Here is a 23,242-nt window from a genome sequence, read left to right on the forward strand (position 1 = left end):
GGAATGAGCGAGCAGACATAACAGCTCTCATTTGTCGTTTGTTTGGCTGTGGCACTCATATCAGCATACCATTTATTTGCTTGGTGGGGGTGCCGAGGATCTTCCATTTTGTCTAAGCCTAACCCATAGTACTCATCATACCCCCTCCTGCTTGTCTCTCTTCTCCACCTACTATCCTTGCTTCTCCTACGTCTGCTGTTTTTGATAGAAGAAAAAATGGGCCCCCCTTCCTCCTTCCCACCCCCCTTGTCAAATTTCTGATATGTTTCCTTATGTTCTTTAATAGTTATAATATTCCCATCTTCCTCAATAAACAACAAGTCACTTTCTTCTGATGGGGTGGGGAGGGTGTTGGGGCTGTTATATAGTTCAGGTATGGACATTGTGTTATTTTCCATTTCTGTTTGTATACCTCTTGAATCTGACAGGGCGACAGTTGGTGGTTCAGTGTAATAACCCCATACAAAGTGTGATCCGTCCCACACCAGAAAATCACCTTCTTTAAAATTTACACTTGTGGTTGCATTGCTCCCAGGAGCTCGGGTGACGTTACTCCCCCCTCCCCCCTCGGTCATCTCGATAGAGATGAACGCTATAAACCAATATGTTATCAGGCAAAACATTGATAGGAAGAACACAATAACACAAATTGACAATCCACATTCATATGAATATGTAAGTCTATCTATTAACATTTCTTTAATTCCAACAAATCTATTAGTTGCAGGCTGCCCATTAGATGCCATGGTAATTCCTGTTTGAGATACAAAAGTGCATTAAGTACAGGCATGTAAACATTTCCAACGTTGGAAGCTCTTTTTTTTTTTTTTTTTTCATAAAACATGGACGTGGGTGGGGGAAGGGTTTGTTTCCACAGACACGGGTATTTACAATCAATACTTTTAGATCATTGTATATTATATAGAAAAAACTTCTTCAAAAGAAAGAGAAATTTCAAAAAATGAGAGAACAAAAAAACATTCAATTAAAAGAGCAAAAATATATTCTTTTTTTTTTTTTTTTTTTTTCGTACGAATGCCATGTCATCAGTTGCATTCATTGTCAATCGCTGCACATACAGAAAATCACCTTCACTCATTCTGCACAACTCCACTGTCCGCTGTTGCCTGTGCCTCGTCCTGCGCCTCACCTTCCACGGCGCTATAGGCTCTGCGCACGTCTGTCAAATGCACCCAGTATTTTAGGCCCTTCACCTTTACTGCCGTGGGCGTGCAAAACACTACCTCATAAGGGCCATGGAAACGTGGCGCATTCCACCTTCGCACAAAACTTCTGACATATATAAAGTCACCGGGCATTAGCTGTAATGGTTTGTCAGGCAGTGTTACTAATTCTGTTGTATTCCCCTCCTCTCTTGTAGAGGGGGGGGCTAGTTGCTTCGCTATTATGCGCGCTGCCCGTGTCAGTTTTTTCAAGTACTCTGTGAACTCCTCTCCCAATACCGCTGCGCTTCTGTGTGCATCAGAACGTTCACGGAGAGGTGAATGTGTTGTGTTCATTCTCCTTCCCGTGACGATCTCATGCGGGGACAAATGGTGGTCTTTACTTGGCTGATTGCGCAATTCGAACAGGGCCAGAGGTAGGCAGTACATCCAGGTCTTTTTGAGGGAAAAACATAATTTTGACAATCTGCCTTTTAACAGGCCGTTCATCTTTTCCACTACGCCATTACTTTGAGGATGATAAATCGAACATAATTTGTGCTTTATTCCCAATAACGTAGTCACTTCTTTGAATAGTTCATTGACAAAATGTGTGCCGTTGTCTGAGCGAATGACTTCGCAAATTCCCCAGCGCGGGAATACTTCCCGCACTAGGAACTTTGCGGCGCCCTTCGCATCAGGGCGCGCACAGGGACCTGCCTCCACCCACCTCGAAAATGGACATACAACCACAATCATGTAGCGAGCCCCATTACATCTTTCTCCCATGTCTACATAATCAATGTGGAGCTCTCTGAATGGGCCATTTGGTTTTGGTATCGTACCTCTTAGTGTGCGCAATGTCATACCTGAGTTATAAATTTGACATGTTGTGCATTCCAATGCCAACCTTGTTATGTGTTCCTGGAGGCAAGGTGCAAACCAATCTTCTTGTATCTCCGCCATTATGTGTTGTTTTGCGTTATGTGCGGGAAAGTGTAGTTGTTGAAACGCTATTTCCAACAATGTAACTGGCATCACCGCTTTTCCTGAACTTTCTTGTCGCCACAATAAATCAGTCGGCGATTTGCTGCATCCTCTCTTAGTCCACAGCAACTTTTCTTCTGCACTAGCTCCCTCTTGCAGCTCTATTATTTCCTGTGTGGGCATCATGTTGTATCCTGTGGGGACCTCTTGGCTTGTTGTATGGTGCAATATGTACTCTCCTACTTCACCTTTCTGCAAATATGAAGCTTCTTTGGCAGCGGCGTCTGCTGCCGCGTTCCCCAAAGATATAAAATCTGTATTTGTGGTGTGGGCTTGGCATTTTACGATGGCTACTGCCGTGGGGTCTTGCAGGGCCTCAATCAGTTCTTTCAATAATTCTGCATGCTGAACCGGTGTTCCATCTGCTCGTCGAAACCCTCTCCGCCCCCACCGTGCCAGCCCGCCGTGTACTGTTGTTGTCATGTATGCTGAGTCTGTATATATTGTCACTGCGCACCCCTTGGCGGCATGCAATGCTTCTATTAGCGCTATTAGTTCTGCTGCTTGGGCTGAATAGTGTGATGGGAGGCGGTGTTGCACTAGTGTCTCGTATTCATCTTCCTCTAATCGTACAACTGCCATACCCACATGTTTCTCTCCTGTCTCCATGTCTATTGATGCTGACCCGTCCACGAAATACACCTCTCCCTCGTGCAGGGCATTCTCAAAAACCACCTGGTCCTGACCTTCGTCACCTGTGTACGTTGCGCAGTTGTGGTTCTGCATGTCTTCTATAGTGCACGCCTCTGTGATGAATGTGGCTGGGTTCACTGTTTTACATCTCACTATATGGATGTTTGCGCTGGACAATATTATTTCATATGCTGTGGCGCGTTGTGTTGTCAATGTGCTCTTTGATCGCTCTAATATTGCAAAGAGTGAGTGTTCCACAAAAAGTGTCACAGAACAGCCCATTACTATCGTGGCACTTTTCTCAATAGCGAACGCAGCTGCAGCTAGGGATTGCTCGCACGCGAAATGGCCTTGCATTACTGCGTCTAGGGTGCCACTATAGTAAGCCAGTGGCTTGTGCCCTAACGATGTTTTTTGTGTCAGCACTGCTGTCATCAGTGTTCCTTTGCAGTGTGAAAATAAGAAGAATTCGCGCCCATAATCTGGATTCGCCAGTACTGGAGCGCTTGATATCAGCTCTTTCAGTGAGTTAAATGATGTGTTCATTTCTTCTGTCCATTCTATGTGTTTGTTTACCTGCTGGGCCTCTTTTAGTGCCTGTAATAAGGGCCTTGTGTATGCTGCATAATCCAATATCCATGCACGGCAGTAGTTGCACATACCCAGAAATTTCTGCATCTCTTTTACTGTTTTGGGCTCCCCAACTGCTCTAATCGCCTGTGCCCTGTCTGGTATGATCCGCTTACCATCCTTTGATATCAGCTGTCCCAAGTATAGGACCTCTGTCAGACAGTATTGTAACTTCCCCTTGTCCACCTTGTACCCTTTATTGGCCAATAATGTCAGGAGTGTTATTGAGTCCTTTCTACACTCCTCCTCAGTTTGTGCACAAACCAATAAATCATCAACGTACTGAATCACCGTGCTTTCTACAGGCAAATTCCCCAGATCTTCATGTAGTATCCTGTTGAATATGCTTGGGCTCTCGCAATATCCTTGCGGTAGTCTGCAATGTTCGAACCTCCTCCCCCCTAGTGTAAACGCTGTTAAATACCTGCTCTCTTCTGCTAAGGGAATCGAGAAAAATGCATTTTTCAAGTCAATGACCGTGAAGTGGGACGCTGTTTTTGGAATATTGCATAGTATTGTCGCCGGGTTCGGCACTAGAGGGAACTCCTTCTGAATCACATCATTGAGTGGGCGTAAATCTTGTATCATCCTCCAGGAACCTCCCTTCGCCTTTTTAATCGGGTAAATGCATGTGTTACATGGGGAGTTTGAGGGCACTATTATTCCTTGCGCTAGCAGTGCATCTATTGTCTCTCTGATCCCTTCTTCTGCTTCGCGTGACAATGGATATTGTTTTACCCGGGGTAGAATTGCTCCCTGTTTCAGTTTTATTACCACAGGCTGAACCCCATGTAATAACCCCACATCATGGGGGCCATTTGTCCATATGTTAGTGGGTACTAACCTCATGTCATCATCAAAAAATGTATGTGGTGCTCCTACTACTGCCATTAATTCAACTTTAGTTTTTCTCGCTGTAACTACAATGTCGCACGGCATTGCTAGTTCCATCACTATTTCGCCATCTGTCTCAGTGTCAGAAAATAGCTCCTCGTCCGATAGCTCCCGCAGTGGGATATTTGCATTTGTACACAGTACTGTCCGCCACTCACATCCTTCCATGTCAACTCCAATCACACATATTCTGTTTGCTGACACGTGTACTGCGTGTAAATCCAATGATAGCACTGACCCGGGAGCAGTGTCGGGGCTCACTATGGGGCGGAAAAGGAATTCGGCTGGGATCCTCCAATCCGTCCTTTTTAGTTCTGGTACTATGAGAGCCAATGTTCTCATGCCCTCAACAAACATCTCCTCGTTTCTTGGTAACCCTCTGATCTCTTGCATGATTGTGTGGCCGTGTATTACTGCTAGTACGCGGAGGGGACATATGCCTGGTGTTGAACATACGATACCGCTTCCTGTGAATGATATTGTCATATTTAGTTTGCTTAAGAGATCCCTCCCCAGCAAATTAATGGGAGAGCGTTCATAGTACAGTAAGGGTGCTTTCACTGTTTTACCCCCCACTGTCACATCCAATGCCTCTGTGTAAGGAACTTCAATTACAGCCCCAGAGAACCCCTGCGTCTCTAACGTTCTATTAGATAACGGGAACCGGCCCTCTCTAATACATGATTTCTCCGCTCCCGAATCCACCATGAATATGAATTGCTTGTCTCCTATCTGCGCTCCTATCAATGGTTCCTCTGATGCATTGTGGGTCGTAGATAGTACTGGACACGCAAGTGTTCTCTGTGGGCTGTCCTATGCGGGGTGTCTCATTGCCCCCCCTTGATCAAAAATGTTCCCCGAAACTACCGACACCCCGCTATAAGGTGCGGGGGCAGGCGCTCCATTAGCTACTGTGGCGAAAGTGTTACCTGGCGTGTATTGCATATTGTCATTATTCTGTGGGTGGTTTTGTGTTCTGTACTGATGTCCGTGTAGTTGTGCGTTACTTCTTTGCCCTGCATTTTCTGGTTGCTGGTATTGTCCCATGGGGAGGCCGTATGGGCTTCCTGGGTGGGGGTGACCGTACTGCTCTGTCTCCTGGAACCCGTTGTTTTGTCTGCTCCTGCACTCCCTTGAGTAATGCCCCCATCTCCCACAATTCCAGCAGCTCCCCTGTGGACCTCTGGGACCCTGCCACCCATTTCCTCCCATTCCTCCATACCCTTGTCCTCCTCTTCGGCCCCTGTACCCACCTCTTCCCCCTCTTGGGGCCCACTCTTGCCACGCCAGACCTCCGTTCTGCTCTTGTTCGTTCCACTGTCGCTGGCCTTGTCCGGCCCAATTAGCTGCTATTCTCCCTTGTATTGCTATCTGCCCCTCCTCTCCTTCGTCTCCCTCCCTCATGAGTGGGAGTCCGGCTACCGCTGCTGCAACCTTCACTAACTTTGACTGTACCAACTTCGCTTCGTCTGCCAACCTTTTCTGTGCTACTTCCCTCTCTCTTTCTTTTATTCTTTTGCAATGGTGCACTATTATGCTTTGGATCTCCGGCCACCCCTTCGCCTCAACCCCTGCTATTTTGTCGAGTGCCTTCTGCACCTCTTTTGGGAGCCCTCTCTTGATGATAAAGTAAAACAGAGACGTTGACTGATGCCAGGGCGTGCCCGTTTCCGCTCTCCACATCTCCTGCACCCGGAGAATGTAATCCATAGCATCCTCCCCGTCATTCATTGTACATTGCATTACTGACTGTAAATCAGGGGTATCTGGGAACGTCTCCCGCAGTGCGTCCCACACCCTTGCTCGCACTGTATTAAAAGAAGCCCCGTCATGGCGATCACAATTCAACGCCACGCCTGGGAAACCAGCCTTAGCCCATACTCTGTCCGCTTGATCTCCTACTGCGGATACTAGTAGGCTTTTCACATCGCCTACTGCCAACGGTATGCCGGCGGTATGTTTCTCAAATGCATATATCCACTTGCTCGCCCCTCCTGACAACGGGGGCAATAATTTCATTAAATTAGCCTTGTCCATCTGGGCCCACGGTATATAGTTTGGTCTCCCCCCCCCTCTGTGTATCAACGGAAGTTGTAACTTCCCTTTTGCAGTTGCACCCTCCCCTACCTTAGTCGCTGCTGACTCCAATGACGCCATCTTCCCCACTCTATTTCTTAATCGTCCCATCCATTCATCATCTATAGTCCCTAGCGAACATGCACCGTCCACCTCCTCGCTTTCCCCTCCTACTGCCATACTCAACCTATCACTCTCATCCAACCCTCCTCTGACATCACATAACAAGTCCTCTCTGATCCCTCTCTCTCGTGATACATCACCAATGCTCCCTTCTACTGCTCCTACCTCTATTATTCGTGTCGGCTCTTCCTCAATTCTGAACAATATTTCCCCCTTTTTCCATCCTTCCTCAATTTGTCTACTTTCGCTTGACGCTCTAGACGTGCGTCCTGATTGTGTAGGGGCGCACGCTGTGCGCTCACATATGTCTTTTATTCTTGAGAGTTCATCCCTTGCCACAGAAAGCCTCGACTCTAAGTCACTCGTTAGCTTTTCTATATTCACCCTCTGTGTGCTTCCCTGGGCGCGCTCTCTAGTGCTTTCGTATGGCGGGGGGGCTGTTGGTCTCTGTGGTGTAACAGTTGTGGGGGGAGGCACATAAGTAGGGTCGCTATATCCTGCTGCGGGGGCTGGTTTGTTCAATATTGGGTACAAGCTAATCACCTCCGTAGGTTGTTCTGTATTTAACTGGTCCTTTTCCCCTCTTGGAATCATGAGTGGGTTGTCTGTTGTGGGCGGCAGATCGACATTTGGTGCCGGATCTTTGGGTGGGGGTACTTCCTCAAACAATCTCCAGAGGTCTAATATCTCCTTCCTGTTTTGCCATTGTTTTCCCTTATACTTGAGGCTAATGCATGTTCGCACCATATCAAGAACGCTTTTGTCAAAAGATCCCCCCTCGGGCCAAATCTGGGGCAATCCCTCCCCTTTCAATTCAGTTACCCATTGGTCGTGATATTTATTTATTCGTTCCGCGTACCCCGGTAAGCTATTACAAATATGCGACAAGGGAGTTTCTGCCCCCATATTCTAAATCACTAGCAACGACCGTGTCCACCTCCTTTACTTTTAGTTAGGTGTAGATATATGTATCTATATCTTTATGGCACAGACAAGAGCGGACGTCTCAACGATATCACCCAAAGTTATTCACTGCACAAATCCTTTCTTACTCACCACAACTCATCCCCTTCCCATTCCCATACACTCTCATGTAATTTCACTTACAACCAATCAACTACTAGTTATGGCCAACACTCTCTAGCACCCCCTCGCGGTCAACCGTTCGTCTCCACTACTCGCACGGTGCGCGCACCCCTCACAATACTTTCTCACTCACACCTCTTCTTTTTTCCTCCCTTTCCTCCCTGGCCAGCTGTCCCTGTTTTTCTGCTAAGGTTACTGTGTTCACGTCTGTACGTGCCACTACTTAATCCCACTCCTAAAAAAGTGCTCCCTATTTTATAGTTCTTCTACAAGTATGTTTACCTTATACCCTTTTCGCGTTCACCCCTTGCCCCGTGGACTGGAAAAAAGAAATAGAAAGAGTAGCAATCACTAACAGTATCCTAAGTGTCTCCCTTTGCCAGACACCAATAACTTATTTTTTACTTCTTCATATATTCCCAGTACTAGTTTAGATAGTACTATGCGGCGCCGCCTTCCACCCCCTCTCGGAGCTAGGTTTCCGTCACTTCTACCTCTTCACTTACTTCTTACTCCTAATGGCCATATGCAAAGAAAAGATAAAGAAAGTTTTAAGACCTGTCTTTAGTAGACTCCCGTAATTCTCTCCCCTACCTGCCCACGTTCTCCTATTCACAAGTTCCCCTCCCTCCCCCTTTATGATCGCTCGCACTCGGTACTCACGTGCCCGTCTTGAACCGATAGTCTCCGAAACTGGGTCCGTCCAGGCGGTGTTGCCTTTCTGCTCAACAGTCAGCCCCGGCTCCGGCGAGCGGTACTCAAAGGGGATTTTGCAACCGGGATCCCGTACCCCATCTAGTTTGAGTGCGCACTTCTAAGCGTACCGGTCGCCGTTGGCGGGTAGCTTCCCGGAGCCGGCCCACCGTGCGTTTCCCTTTCTGACCGGAGATTCTCGTGCCAAAAGGGGGTCGTTAAAAGGAGTTCAGGAAAAATAAATTTGGACATATCACGCTATCGGGGTCACCACTGAGTGGAAGCGCCCCCAAGTTAGCACGATCCTCCCCGCAATGGGAGACAATAATGGACACTCCCGTAATGGGAATAAGGCCAAGACAGAGTGCGGGTGAGCGTAAGTGGGAGTTTATCCAAAGAATATGGCATGCAAAGAACTCTGCAACCTCCGAGAGCGCTCTGCCTGACAATCGCAAAGGCAGGCGTATTTCTAATACAAAAAACGTCATCAGAACCTACACACTATAGGGGGCACAAGTTAATTGGGATTGGGTGGCGTCGACTAACTATAGGTGTTGCTGCAGCATGGTTGGTCCGGGTGAGATGTCGTCACTGGTCAGCCTCGTGGGTTGGGTTGGGCCTGGCAGGCCGGCTCGAGGTCATCCGGGCGGTGTTGGTACGCTGGGGCAGCCTGTGACAAAGATGAATGCCTTCCCTGACTTAGGCGCCCTAGATCATGCACATTGCAGTTACTTAAAACCCCATATCTAACTTCTACAGTAAATCTTTCAATCAATACAACACAGGAGGAATGCACCTTGTGAGGGGTCTGGTGGTCATCTGTTGGATTTACCGGTGTTCTGACGTCTGGTATTTCAGGTCGAGGGGCTGGGCTCTGGGGGGCTTGTGCCGGGTGGTACATGTTTTATTACTACGTTAGAAGCTACTATGAAGGGGGCTCTGTGTCTTGTCCCATTGTCGGGGGTCTCCTTGGGGTGGTCTGGGGGATTGTGGGATTTACGAGAGGGTGCTGGTAGATCAGTGGATTCAAACGTAAGTTTATTATCGTGCTGTAAATAACGCAGGTGGCGGCCGGTGGCCTTGGATGCTGTGTTGGGGCCTCTGACTCTCTGAAGTAGTTCCAGCTTGGCCGGGGGAGGTGGGGGAGCACGGCACAGGCCTTAGCTTTTTTCTACTTGGCAGGCTTCGTAGGGCGGAAGGGAGAATGGCCTTGCATATATTCACAAAAGGTATTTTCCTCGTGTGTTGCCTAATTTTGAATACAAAACTTTTATATCATTTGTCTTCTTTAAACTACTATACCATACATATATACTTCGAGTTCATTAAACATTTCGTTAATATATTCAGTCTGAGTACCTTTTCGTTACCTAACATTATATTCACTACAGTATTTGATTATTTTATGTACATTAGACGTTACATGAGGTAGTTCTAGGTTATGGCCTACAGAGATTGATACTCGCCGCTTGGGGTGATTAAGAAAACATATACGAGTTCAGGTTTCTACATAAAATTGAGAGAACACTTATACAGATAAAGGTTATACGTTTTGTCGACATCTTTCTCTGTAGTTATAGCAGCATTAGTCCAGACCTGGGGTGACATCATATAACGTTACATCTTTATGGTTGATTCACAGTTTACAGAATCTGTTTAAACAGAGGTAGTTCGTTAATACCAATACTTGAATTATTTTCTACTTTCTTCAGATAGTGATGCTTCAGCTTTTTCCCCGTCACCCCGGCCTCGCGGACCAGGTCATGCGGGGTGCAATATTACATTGTGAACGATAAAATGTTACAGTGTTAGCATCTCGGGTTAGCTCATACCCGACTTTCTCATGGGAACGCGCTCGCAGCGGATCTACCAGGGCTACGGCGGCAGGGATACTTGGAAAGCCCTCCAAAGGTGGGGGCCGCGCTACAGCGCGCTGAACTCACGCCATCTTTGCTGGGCAAGAAGGCTTCTAGGCCTATCTAAACGTTAGTGTGAGTGTATGATGGATATGTGGGGGCAATGTCATCGGCGGGCAAGCCCTCCTCCACCTGGGCCCGGGTGGCATGGGGGGACGCTCGGCGAGCCATGGTCCTCACCTGGGGAAAATGATGCAGGAGAGGGGGGCCTTTAAGGCCTGTCCTCCCCTACAGCCCTCTTTGCAGGTGTGCTGGTAGGGGTGTCCTGGAGCTCGTCGTTTGGATCGGACCCTGTGGTGGAGTAAAGGAGGGCGAGCGTTATTGATGGGTCTGTGGGAATTGGAATGGCGATGTATCACATGCATTGGGGTGGTACCTGAGGGTGATTTGGGTTGGGGCCTTGGAGGTGGTTTCATTTGTGTGTGGTGTGAGGGTGCAGTTTTTTGGCAGCCTGCAGTTAGGGTGTGCCTGCTGCACGTGTAGAGGGTGTTTTTAGGATTTTTAATTATTTATGTATTTGATGTGAGTTTTGATGTGTGCTATCAGGCCTATGTATGTGGACGTTCTCCTGGACATGTGTTACTGTTGCACTATGTGGGCACGTGGTACTTCACATGATTGGACATTGTGGTTTTGGCATTGTTTTATTTGGGCCACCTACCTGATTCTTCGGATGTCTGCACTCCTTTCTCCATCCCTCCGACTCCCTCTATGCTCTCCATTCCTATGGTGGAGGCACAGATTTCTTCCCAGGGAGTCAACTTGATGGGTGATTCCGATCCTCCCCCGGTGTCTGTGGCAATGTTGCGGTTGGCAGACAGTATGCTACGGACGCGTATCCGCAGGTCGTCCCATCGCTTTCTGCATTGCTGTGGGTTGCGGGGTGCGGTCCCCACCGCACTTACCCGCTGTGCCACCAGGGCCCATATGGCCTTCTTGTTCGCAAGTGCCGTCCTGGTCATTTGCGTGGAGAAGACGGCGGCTGCATTCTCCTGGAGGGTCTCTGTGAGTACGGTGAGTTCCTCACGGGAGAAGTGGACCTGCCGCTTGCGGTCGCACGCTTTCTTCGCTACTTTTCCCATTTTTCTTGGTTTCACTAGGGTGGATGACGGGTTGGGATGTGTCTCAGGGTAGTATTTTTAATGGTTGTGTGGATTTAGTGGTTTTATAGGTGTACGGCGTGATGTTTCCCGTTCCGGGACCATGCTTTTACTTCCGTTTCCGTATATTTACGGTCACCGTACTTTCCGGTTGGCGCTCACTGCGGTGTCCGCTGAGATGGGTGGCGGTATTGCACCTAGGGCGCCGTACGGCGGCGGTGTGGGCCGTTTTGGGGTCATTTCCACCATCGCGGACTTTGCACTTCCGCCATGGCGTGGTGCTCGTGCCCGATGGGTCGGAATGAGCCGCACTTTGCTCCATCGTGCAATGGCGGAAACGCTATTTACGCTGTGGCGGTCCGGTCAGTCACTTTCCGCCAGGGTCGTAATGAGGGCCACTGTCAGCAAGAATCATATGTCATCAGAACAAAATCCACTTTTAAAGATATTTGTTGGAAAGGAAGCTGTCAAAAATGGGTGTAGTACCGTTACTCGCCTCTGTCAGGTGCTGGCGATCTCTAATTCTGACAGGAGAACTGGTGTTTCAGAATATGCCAAAGAAGATAATTCCATCAAAATGCCATATAAGAGTGCCACACATTGATTTTCATGTTGAAAAAGACTGGAAGTAAAAATATGTTTGCTTATTGTAAATTTATGAATGTATTTTTTTTCGCAAGGAACTATGTTACCATTGACCAGAAGGTAACCTAATTCAGTTAAAACTTCCAGGAGGCTTTCTTCCCCTGAGAAACTCGCACCCTGTTCCTTCCCACCAAAAGGAGAGCATTTTGCATTGGCATGTTAATCAGAAGGGGAGGAGATTTCCTCTGCTGCCCTGAGCTAGAAACAATGAGTTCCTTGACTGAATAGAAAATGCTAATTCGGGTGTAACTGACAACTGCTCTGGCAGGAAGGCAAGCCATGTGACCTTCTGACTCAGCCCAGCTCTGGAGGCGGGCCAGACTGAAAATGTGGATTGAAGTGGAAGTAAATATATGTTTTATAAAAATGCTTATAGCAAAGTGTACTCAACTGACAAAAATCTGAAACTTAGAGATTGTTAAAATGGGATATTCACTCACAGTTTAAGACTAAGCTGGAATCTGTGCGACATTCTGAGACTGAACCCTGAAAATTATTCATATTGTAGCCATGGTGTTTATGTTAGGAACATGACAAATTATAGGAATATGCCCAGATAGGATGTGCATGCATGTATAAAAATTGGTGCAGAACTAACATTGGGAAACCCACCAAAAGCGCGAAAAAGTTGTCATTTAGGAACCATAGCTTGTAGGAAAATGAGAGTTGAACAACAATGTACCTTAAGCAATCTGTCATGTAATTATGTATTATGAACAACTTGTGTATCTTGGAAATATGTTTTTTGGGAAAAATAGATTTCCATGTAAAAGCAAAGAGGGGGGATTTCTTTTGGATCATAAACACAGTGTCACTCTGACTCATTATGACACACTGCTCCTTTCTCAAATCAGGGTATAGGAAATTCTCTGACCTATCAAACCTTAGAGGGTTGGGCATAGATAATCAGCCTCCCCACCCACTTTGGAAATTGATAAATAGGGACTGTTGAGGACCCAGAGACAGACACTTTCCACTTGGCAAAGCACCCTGCAGGAAGATCCAGGCTCCAGACATAGATCCAGAAACCAGACTCTAGAACTTTGAAGCAGAAGGGCCCAATCCAAAAGCTGACCTCTTCTCAGCTGGCCTTCAGAATCTTAAGCAACTTGATTCTAACCCCTAAACTTCCAAGGGGCACCACAAAATCCAACAGCCTGATTTAGCTGTTTTGCTATCCAAGCTAAGAACCCCATGCTAGAACCTAGATCCAGACCCGCATAGCAGAGCTGTAAACCAGAACCCGTCAGATCCAGTCGAAGAGGCCACGCAGACCAGAGGGCCTTGCTGAGAGCAGAACCCAGTGCCTGAGACCTGTCCGGTGGCGAGTGAAGTCCAAACCTTTGACCAGATCTTTGACTGGCCCATTCCATTCCAAAGCCATAGGAGTGAGTATTTAGTCTAGAACTGTCCATAGTCATCTCTTAGTTTAAAGTAATCCTATTGAATCCATTTCAACCTGTCCAGAACTGCATTATAGAATCTTGTGTCCATCCTGAATTCTCCTCATTATAGTCTGTGATAATTGTAGCGATAATCATCTGTGCGCTGATATTTTCTGAAGAAAGTCAAGTGTCCTGGCGCACAACAATCAGAGTGGAAGGCGCCCTGTTCTGGTGGTTTCCCGTTGGGTATCTTGCACTTTCATAGCCCCTTAGTATAAATCCATATTGGTTCCGAATCATTAAAGCGCAATCTTTCATTTTGAAATCTTGACTCTGTTTAAGAAAAGTCTACCTTCACAAAAGCCTCTGTAACTTTTGAACCGTACATCCTAGAGATGAAATTCCATTCCAATTCCTTATAGTTTTTCCGTAATTGCGTTTCCCGCACACGGAAAAGTTGCCGCGATTTGCAATTTGGCTCAATTTCATTCTATGTAAAATAGCTATTTCTTGCTTTCAACTTCTGAATTTCGTTTTCCATCTGCTAATCATTCTATAATCATTGCTAGTGTTGACCTGACCCAATCCAAAGCAACTCTCACTAGTTCTGAATTTCATTTAGTGAATTAAAATCATTTTTAGCATTTTCCCATTCAATTCATTTCACATTCAAAAGCAAAAGTTTTGAAAGTATTCCTTTTCTCTCTAAGCTTGCTGGGGGAAGTGGGATTGAAACTGCAATTGTTGATTGTTATTCCTGATACCTGTGTGCCCTCATGCCACCTCTTCAATTGCATACTTGGGGGGAGTGAGTAATAACAGGGGGAAAGAGTGATCATATCGTCTTTTGATTGAAATCATATCAAGTCTTATTTCTGTGTTGCATTCTTTCCTATCATTGCATTTCCTTGAACCATACATAGTATTCTCTGCTACATTATTCTTCGTATTTCTACTCCTAATTGATTAAAGAGATTGTTGATATTGTAATATTACGCATTGCTGTTCATTGTTCATATTCAGAAGTGTGATATTCATATAGTATTCATATTCATAAAAGTGTAATATATATATTGTTCAATTCTTCAAATAAATCTTTTAATTTGCAAAACAAACCTACTTCTTGGCTCAATGAGGTCGGGGAATTCAAAGAGAGGGGCACATATAAGGGTACATCATCCAGAATTAAAAGAACTTTGACATAAAAATATACAAATAAGGGTTTCCATTGGGCATCCCATACTGGGCATTGACTTAGTTGGAGTGCTAGATTGAAATCACTTACAGATTGGGGGCTCGTAGCGGGACTTCTGGATTAGACCTACCACTTGTGCAGCTTAATACAGTCTGCTAACTGACAGGATACATAAATCCTGTTGGGCTACCACGCTGTGTTACGCTGTAAAAGCACCCCTCAAAAGGGAACGCTCTAAGGAAACGGTCTGATTTGCAAAATAAAATAATAAACTTCTGTAAATCAGGAAGTAAATCAATTTCAAGAATAGCGACATTGGTAGACAACAAGTAATTAGAGAGCACCTTCTGCATAAGTTATTTGTGAGAGGTGAGTGGACTGAGCAGGACCAGAATGTGTGGTTGCAGACAATCACACAACAGATTACTGCAACAGGGTCAGATAAATGGAGAGACCAGGGTCCCTTACATGTTCCCTGAGCAAACTATATAGGGCCACTAAGGCCAAGGATGAGCACAACAAGATTGCCAAGATAGCGGCATATCTATATTTGTCTTTTGGGGCCATGCAGGATCAATATGCTGAAGGCCAAGATCTGGCAAGTAGGCAACTGATGGCATTAGAAAAGGCCCAATCTGATCTGGACTCTTCTGAGCAGAGGCTGCAGAGGAGCCAGGAGTCAGAAAATGAAAGCAGACAGTATATAATTAAAATACAAGAGGACATGGGTATCCTGCTGCAGGAAAAGGCAGACCAGGATACCAGAATTCTGGCCTTGTAGAAGGAGTACCAAGAAGGTTTGGACTCCCTACTGCAGAGCCAGAAAAAGCTGGAGCAACAACTGGATTTCAATAGGGCATGTGCAGAGCAGATAGTCACCCTGGAAAGCCACCTAGATAGAGAGAAGGCAGAGAGCAACAAATTGATTTTGAAAGACCTGGATACTCAGGCAGAGTTTGATGAAGAGCGCCAGAAAGCTGGTGCCCTTCAAAGACAGAGGGATGACATGGCGGCGCAGAGGTAGGCTCTTACTCGGGAAAGGGACACCTTAGGCCAGGAAGACTGTCACTTAAAAGGGAAACTGGAAGAAAATCACCTGGCCCTCCGGGGACTGGGGGACCTCCAAAAAGAGCATCAAAACTTGTTAGAGCACATCAGGAGGGTGGAAGATGCTCTGGCAAGGAAGGAGCAGGCCAGTATGGACAGGACTCAGGAGGTAACCCTCCTGCAGCAAAGACTAGCCCAGTATTCAAAGACAAACCAGGAAGCACAGAGAGAAAATGAGGCTCTCTGTCAACACAATGATAGGCTCCAGCGACAGGTAGCCATGCAAGAGAGACTGATAGAGACTAGTAAGGCCTTGATTGAGGAACAGAAGGCTCAGGTTCTTGCATGGCAACAGGGAGCAGGGGCTGATAGAGACGAGGTTCGCTGGGAAAGGGAAACACCTGGCATTACATCAGGAACCCTAGTACCAGAGACCTTCATCTCTCCCAGTCCCTGGACTCTGCCACCCCTAGGTCCCCTGGCGCACATGAGCCCAGGGCCACTGGGATGGCAGACTACTATCCAGTCAGAAGTATGGGACTCATGGACCAGCACCTCCCAGGTATGGATGGACGGGCATCTGGGTATGGGCACCCAAGTACTGTGATGTTTAGTGGGGAACTCCAGGAGAGTAGGCCCGCTAAGGGCATCCTGAAAACCTCTGCCCAGTTAGGACAGTGGGGGGGTACCCATCAAATCCTGGGAGCAAGGAGGAATCAGAAGACTCCTCTGAGCGCCCAGGACACAGGAGACTACGTCACCACATTCTTCCAGCTATTCCCAGACTCGCAGAATCCGGGAGAACCTGGAAGACCAGACGGGCACCGCTGGGAGCAGTGCGTCTGAGTCAGAGGATGATTGGACCAGGGTTACCCGAACCAAGAAGGCCAAGAAGGCCAATAAGGCGAAAAGGGCCTTGCTTAAGGACCCATTAAAACAGATCAAGGCAATAAAGAGCGTCATCACACCTTATCACAAGAACGCTAAGTATTCTGTTTCGGAACACTTAGAGCTCTTTGAGCAAATGATGGAGACTTTCCATTTGAAAGACAACAGTAGCTGCAGTATGTGAAATGGACATTCTTCCCAGAATACTCCAGTTTCTTTGCGGGGCTGGAGGACCAAAATCATTCAAGATGGTCCACATATAGGGTGGCCATCCTAAAGCATTTTTCTGTTCACAGAAATCCCCAAGAGGCTCGCAAGGCAGCCTACAATTTACAATGTGGGGAGGATCAGGCCCCACAAGAATTTGTGCAGGAGTTAAAGCGTGCCTTTGCGCAGACTACCAGAAGGGTGCGCACGGACAGCAAAGCATGTGTTGATACTTTTTTCCATGCTCCACCAAAATACATCATGACCCAGCCAGTGAGAGATTTTCATGAGAAAAGATCACTAGACTGGGTCATTGAACAGGCCACCCGAATCTATGAGGTGCAAAAGCCCATAGACAACAAATATAATGCTAAAAGCCCCAAACCAACCATCACCCCTGCTGCTGCTAAGGTGGCAGAGGTAAAGGTTGCCCCCATTTTGGATTTGGAGATGGGGCAGCCTAAAAACTTTCCTGCACAACAGAATAATTCCAAGCCCAGAAGGCCCTCGGGCCAGTCACAGACAGGGAGCCAAGGAGGTAGTCCCACAAATGGGATCCCTCACTCCCCTGACTATGTAATTCCCCGCTACAAGGGGAACAGACCCATCCTGGGTTATGTGTGGACACCTCCAGCCCAAGGGGGGGATCCAACCAAGCACCTAACCCAGGGAACTTCACTCCTAACTTCCCCCAGGAGGGCTGAAATTCACCAAATCCTGGGCAGAAGCTTTTCCCCAGGTATCCACAAAATGTTCAACTCCAGAATAATCCATCCTTCTTTCCCCACTTTCCTGAGCCCAGACAACCTAATCCAGGAGAGGGGAGGCCAAGGGTGGAGGGGTAACCAAATCTTCCCAACCCGGGGTATTACCAGAGAAAGGATAGCTACCCTTCCCGGGATCAGTCCAAGGGAGAAAACAGAACCCTGTATCAGCCTGAGCGGGTTTCACAGTTAGAGCGCCAGGCCCAAAACATGGCACAGGATCTGGGTCGCATGCTGAGGGTTCAACAGAACCCTCAGATGAGCATGCCGGCGCAGAATGCCCCAAACTCTGGACCTGGTGCTCCATAACAATGACGGGGGCAGCACCCCGACAACCCACTGGTTCCCAGGGAGGAGGCACAAGGGGAAGGGGGTGTAAAGCCTTGGAGGAAGCTTCCTTCCCCACTTGTAGAAGTGGAAACCCAGGAACCGGAAACAAAATCTCCTGCCCCTGAAAGCCTGCCACCCAAGGAGCAAAGGGGGTAGGAGAAACAAAAGATCCAAATAGACCCATTTTGTGGAGGGGGTACAGATCTTCCAATTTGAAGGAGAGGGGTCCTCAGAGGATACTGGGAAAAGGATGTTCTCCTTCAGAGAGGGGGGAACTCCTCCCAAAGAAAAATGGGTCCCAAATTATTCAAATCTCGACTGGGTAGATGTGGGGACTGAGCTAGCGCCGCCCATCATCCAATGCCAGAACCAACAACATGAAAATCCCCTGGTTCAAACCCATCCTGGTGACTGCCTCCAAAAAGGGGGTGTGGCGGCCCAGAACCAGAACCAGGGAACTCAAAACTTCCCCCATCTCTGGTTGCCATCTTTTTCTTGCAGGTTCCCAAGACTCTCCACAGAATTCAGCCCAAATCTCTTCTCTCTCAATTTCCAAAACTAAAAACTCACCCACCAGTTGTCCAAAATTGTACATTATCTGTGCCCCCTTGCAGAGAAGGAGGGAAGATGCTATGCCGCAGTACAAATACAGGGGCAGGGTACAATTTTGGCACTGGTGGACACTGGATCCCAAGCTATCCTTCGGTCCAAAAAGGCCTTTGATTAACTAAATTCAGGAAGGGGGGAGAATTACCAAATTCCTCTCACCTCTCTTCCTGGACAACTTCAGAACTTTGACGGGAAGGAAATTCCCATCAAGGGGACTGCGGATTTGGACATTAAAATTGGGTGACACAAGGTGAAGCACCCGGTCATAGTTGTAACTCCAGAGGGCACCCCTTGTTTACTAGGTAATGACCTCCTGCGAAGGTTGTCACCCCTAATAGATTGTGTAAACAAGGTCCTCTGTACCCAGACTAGCCGACCAATAAAATTGAAACAGAGCGTCAACCATGTTAGTTTAAACGGCACATGCCACATGGTTGAACAAAAATCTGACCAAGTAGAATTTCACTTCCAGAACAACCAAATTCCAGACGTGACAGTAATAGCAGTAGGACAACAAACTGGTGATGGGGGGTCCTCCCTATTTCTGAAAATCAACCTTCCTTCCAGTCTAAGGTGGATTTCCACACTGGAAGGAAACACTCTGAAATTCTTTACCAATCCACAATCAGGCGTTCCCACTCCTATAGTCCAGAAAGATGAGAAATCAGCTCAGAGCCTGGCTGATATTCAGCAAAGTGGAGAGCAGTTGTTCATCCATGTTCAGTTAAATGATGGGAAGGACTCTGTTCTCGCCCGACTGAGTGTGAACAATGGTAAGAGCTTCATCAGCGAAGCCATGTTCCGCCAACTCCCAAAAGATCCAGCCATTCCCACTTTTAGACTGATAGACAAATGGGAAATGGATGTGGAATCACCCAATTCCAAACATCTCCTGCCAAGCAGGTGTATGCTCAAAATCTCAATAGGCAGCAAGAGCATAATCCATAATTGTTGGGTCGTGCGAGACGTCACTGCCGCCTTTTACGTAGGCAGTGACATTCTCAATCGCTTTGCCATTAGTTTGGACCTAATAAACCTCAAAGCTTGGTCCCGATTAGCGGATAATCCCATGGGCTTTGATGATCCAGAGAAAGCATTTGGGTCAGCTCAACTGCTGCCTAATGCAGTTGAAATTCAGATTGGAGAGGAAGTCACCATCCCAGAAAATACCCGACAATTCTCCCTGGAAGTGAAAGTTAAAAGAGGACAGAAATTGAAAAACTCTGATGCTTATATTCATCTAAATGCTTCTCTCCAACAGCAAGGGTTGGGGGTAAACCCAACACCACTAGTCAACATAGAACATCACACCATTCCAATAGAGGTGGACAGCAGCGACTTAAAGAGTATCACTCTAGCCGCTGGCACCATTATTGGAATGGCGGTTGATGACCGACATTTTTCCATTGATTTAGGCAATGAACTATTAGGACCAATCCCAAGCACTGTTTTGACAGTGACAGTGATGACAACACAACACCAGACCGGATCTTCACCCGGCACGGGGGGAATTTTTTGGTGTACACTTCCTGCCCTTATGGTAAGGAAGATGTGACTTGTGACTTCAGGAGGGATGAGGTGATTTTCCAGGTCCAGGAGGGCTGCCTTTCCCACCTGAAGCCACCAGTCCAAATCAGCACTTTGACCTGGGACTTCTCCACCCAGCTGGAGGTGGCCGCTGAGATAGCAAAATCAGAAGTCTTTCCAGGCTTCAGGCAGATAGTTGAAGAGAGAATCAACCTAGCTGATGCCTGTGAGACTCTGGAACAGAAGCAAAAGTTGAAACAAGTTTTCTTGGATTTTCAAGATCTCTTTGTGGTGGACTCATATGACTGTGTTCGCACCGACATCCACACAACAACAATTCCCACGGACCCTGGCATGACTCCAGTGTTTGTGAAGCAATATTGCTTGCCTCTCGCATCAATGTAGTCCCTTACTGAAATAATTAAGAACCTTGAGTCCCGTGGGATAATCCGTCCAGTCCACAGCACCTTCAATAATCCGGTGCTGGGGATATTGAAGCCAAACGGCCAGTGGAGACTCTGCGCCGACCTTAGGGAGCTTAACAAACGGATCCATACTTCCCAATGGCCTCTTCCCTACATTGACCAAGGGCTGGCCCAGATCCAGTGGTCACGGGTATTCACTGCAACAGACCTGACCAATGGATACTGGACTGTACCTGTCAGTAGGGAGTACCAATACAAACTGGCTTTTACCTTTGGGGCCAGCAGTACACATGGACCCGGACTCCCTTCGGATACATCAACTCCGGCAATGAGTTCAACATTTTTCTGCATAAGGCCATGCCCGACCTGGGTGAGAGGGGTAACCTGGCCTATGTAGATGATGTACTCATTAAAAGCTCAACTGTGGAGGAACACATAGCAGAGATCCGTTATGCTCTAACACAGTTGAGGGCGGCAGGAGCAAAACTTTCCTTTCAAAAGGCACAGTCGTGTAGAACCTGTGTCAATTTCTTGGGGCATGAGATTACTCCTCAGGGTCTCTGTCCCCAGGAAAAGAAAGTGGAAGCCCTACAGAAAATGAAAGACCCCACAACTCTGCATGAACTAAGGAGCCTCCATGGACTGACTAATTATAGTAGGAAGTTCATCCAGGGCTATGCAGAGATCACCAGACCCCTGATTCATCTTTTGAAGGGGGGGTCAAGTGGGAATGGGGTCCAGTACAAGCCGAGGCAGTAAAACAACTCAAAAGAAGCCTCTCACAAGCGCCTTGCCTAGCTTACCCTGTCAGAAACAAGAGGTTCTTCTTGGAGACAGGGTTCTCAAATACATGCTTGACTGCAGTATTATACCAAAAGCATGACAAGGTCAATAAAGTAATCTCCTATGCAAGTAAAACTTTGTCCTCTGTGGAGGAAAAATTCAACGATTGTGAGAAGGCACTCCTGGCAACGGTGTGGGCATTGAAGAATTACCGCCCGTTTATCTGGGGGGAACACATCATAGTGGAGACTCCACACCAGCCTCTGCAATATCTCCAAAGTGACCGAATCCGGGCTGGAAATGTGAGTAATTCCTGAATTACTTCCTGGATTCTGTGAATGCAAGGCTTTCCTGTGGAGGTCAGATATGGCCAAAACAAGAAGAGTCCCCTTGCGCAAGGTCTAGCTGACTTGCATGATTGTGCCAGAGAAAACTGTTTCGGGGACGAAAGTCTAAAAATCAAGGACAACATGGAGGCATACCTCAATTCCCCACACAAAGTCTTTGAAGAAGATAAGTGTGAGGGAATGCCCACTGTCTATGTGGATGGATGCTCGTACCATGTTGACAACAACAGGGAAAAAGAATTTGTGGCTGGCGTAGGGAATGCATGGGTGAATGAGATCCCAAAACCCTCCGCTGGGTACAAGATTGGTCCCCGAAGTAGTCAAGTGGCAGAGCTGATGGCTGTGCATCAAGCCATCCTCACTGCTGTCCAACATCAACTCCACGAACTGGTCAGAATCACAGATTCGGATTATGTATGGAACGGGTTCATGGAGCACTTGGTTAACTGGAAGACCAGAGGCATGTTATGTGCTAACAGCAAACCCTTGAAACATGGGAAGTTAATCCAAAATATTGATGATCTGGTCACCTCGAATGGGATGACCATCTACTGGAAAAAGATCAAGGGTCATTCCAAAGTAGAGGGACCAGACAAAACTGGAAATGACTTAGCTGATCAGCTGGCCAAAACCGGGGCCATCCAAGGGGATCTAATAGAGATTGAGTCTCTGTTGGGGGAAATCCAGGTCACTGCTATCACTAGGTCCCAGACAAATGCTCACAATGACCTCTCAACTGCACAATGGAATAAGGAGACCCCAGATGCTGATTTGATTATGGCTAAAAAAGGGATCCAATAATTGGTAAGTTTTATCAACACATTGAGGACCCAGAGAACTTTCCCCTGACGGATACCGATTACATAGGGAAAGAGGACCTCAGAGTGTTGATGAAATGTCCAAAAATGTTCCAAATCCAAGACGGTTTGTTGGTGAGGTAATCCCTAGCTGGCCATAATCAGTGGGTGGTTCCTACCTCATTCCGAAGCCTGATGTTAAGTAACGCCCATGATGCAGCCACAGCCGGTCATAGGGGGTTTCATACAACACTTGAAATCTTAAGAGAGGTTGCATACTGGCCACACATGTGGCAGGACCTCGACCAATACTTGAAGGGGTGTCTTGTGTGTGCACAATTCCAGCCAACATCCCTCACACACCGTGCGCCTCTCCAAAAGAGGGGGGATGACACTGCCATGGTCAGATTTGCAAGTAGTTTTCATCGGGCCCATGATTCACTCCTCTATGGGGAATAAGTACATGTTGACCGTGGCATGCTTGTTTACTAAATGGGTGGATTGTCTCCCGGGCCCCAAACTGCAAGGCAGAAACAGCAGCTGCCCTGATGATCAACCACATCTTTTCGCGTTTTGGTCTACCCCAAAGGATCGAGTCAGACAGAGGTAGCAATTTCACCAGCAAAGTAATGACAAAGATGTGGGAGATACTTGGGGTTAAAAGGAAGCTACATATTGCTTACCGGATAGCCTCTAGTGGTGCAGTAGAGAGATATAATAGAACAATTGTGAGCATATTAAAAAAAGTCTGTGGCAGATTCTGGGCCAAGTTGGGATATTCGATTACCTCTTTTTCTAATGGCCATCAGATCTACCCCTTCATCTGCAACTAAAATGTCACCGTTGGAGCTGATGACTGGACGCAGGATGGTGCTTCCCTAGCATCTGCTCTACAGGACCCAAGAGCAGACATTGATCAATGCCTCCACAAC

Source organism: Ambystoma mexicanum, chromosome 8 (assembly GCF_040938575.1).
Source record: "Ambystoma mexicanum isolate Mex_15411 chromosome 8, UKY_AmexF1_1, whole genome shotgun sequence".
Lineage (NCBI taxonomy): Eukaryota > Metazoa > Chordata > Amphibia > Caudata > Ambystomatidae > Ambystoma > Ambystoma mexicanum.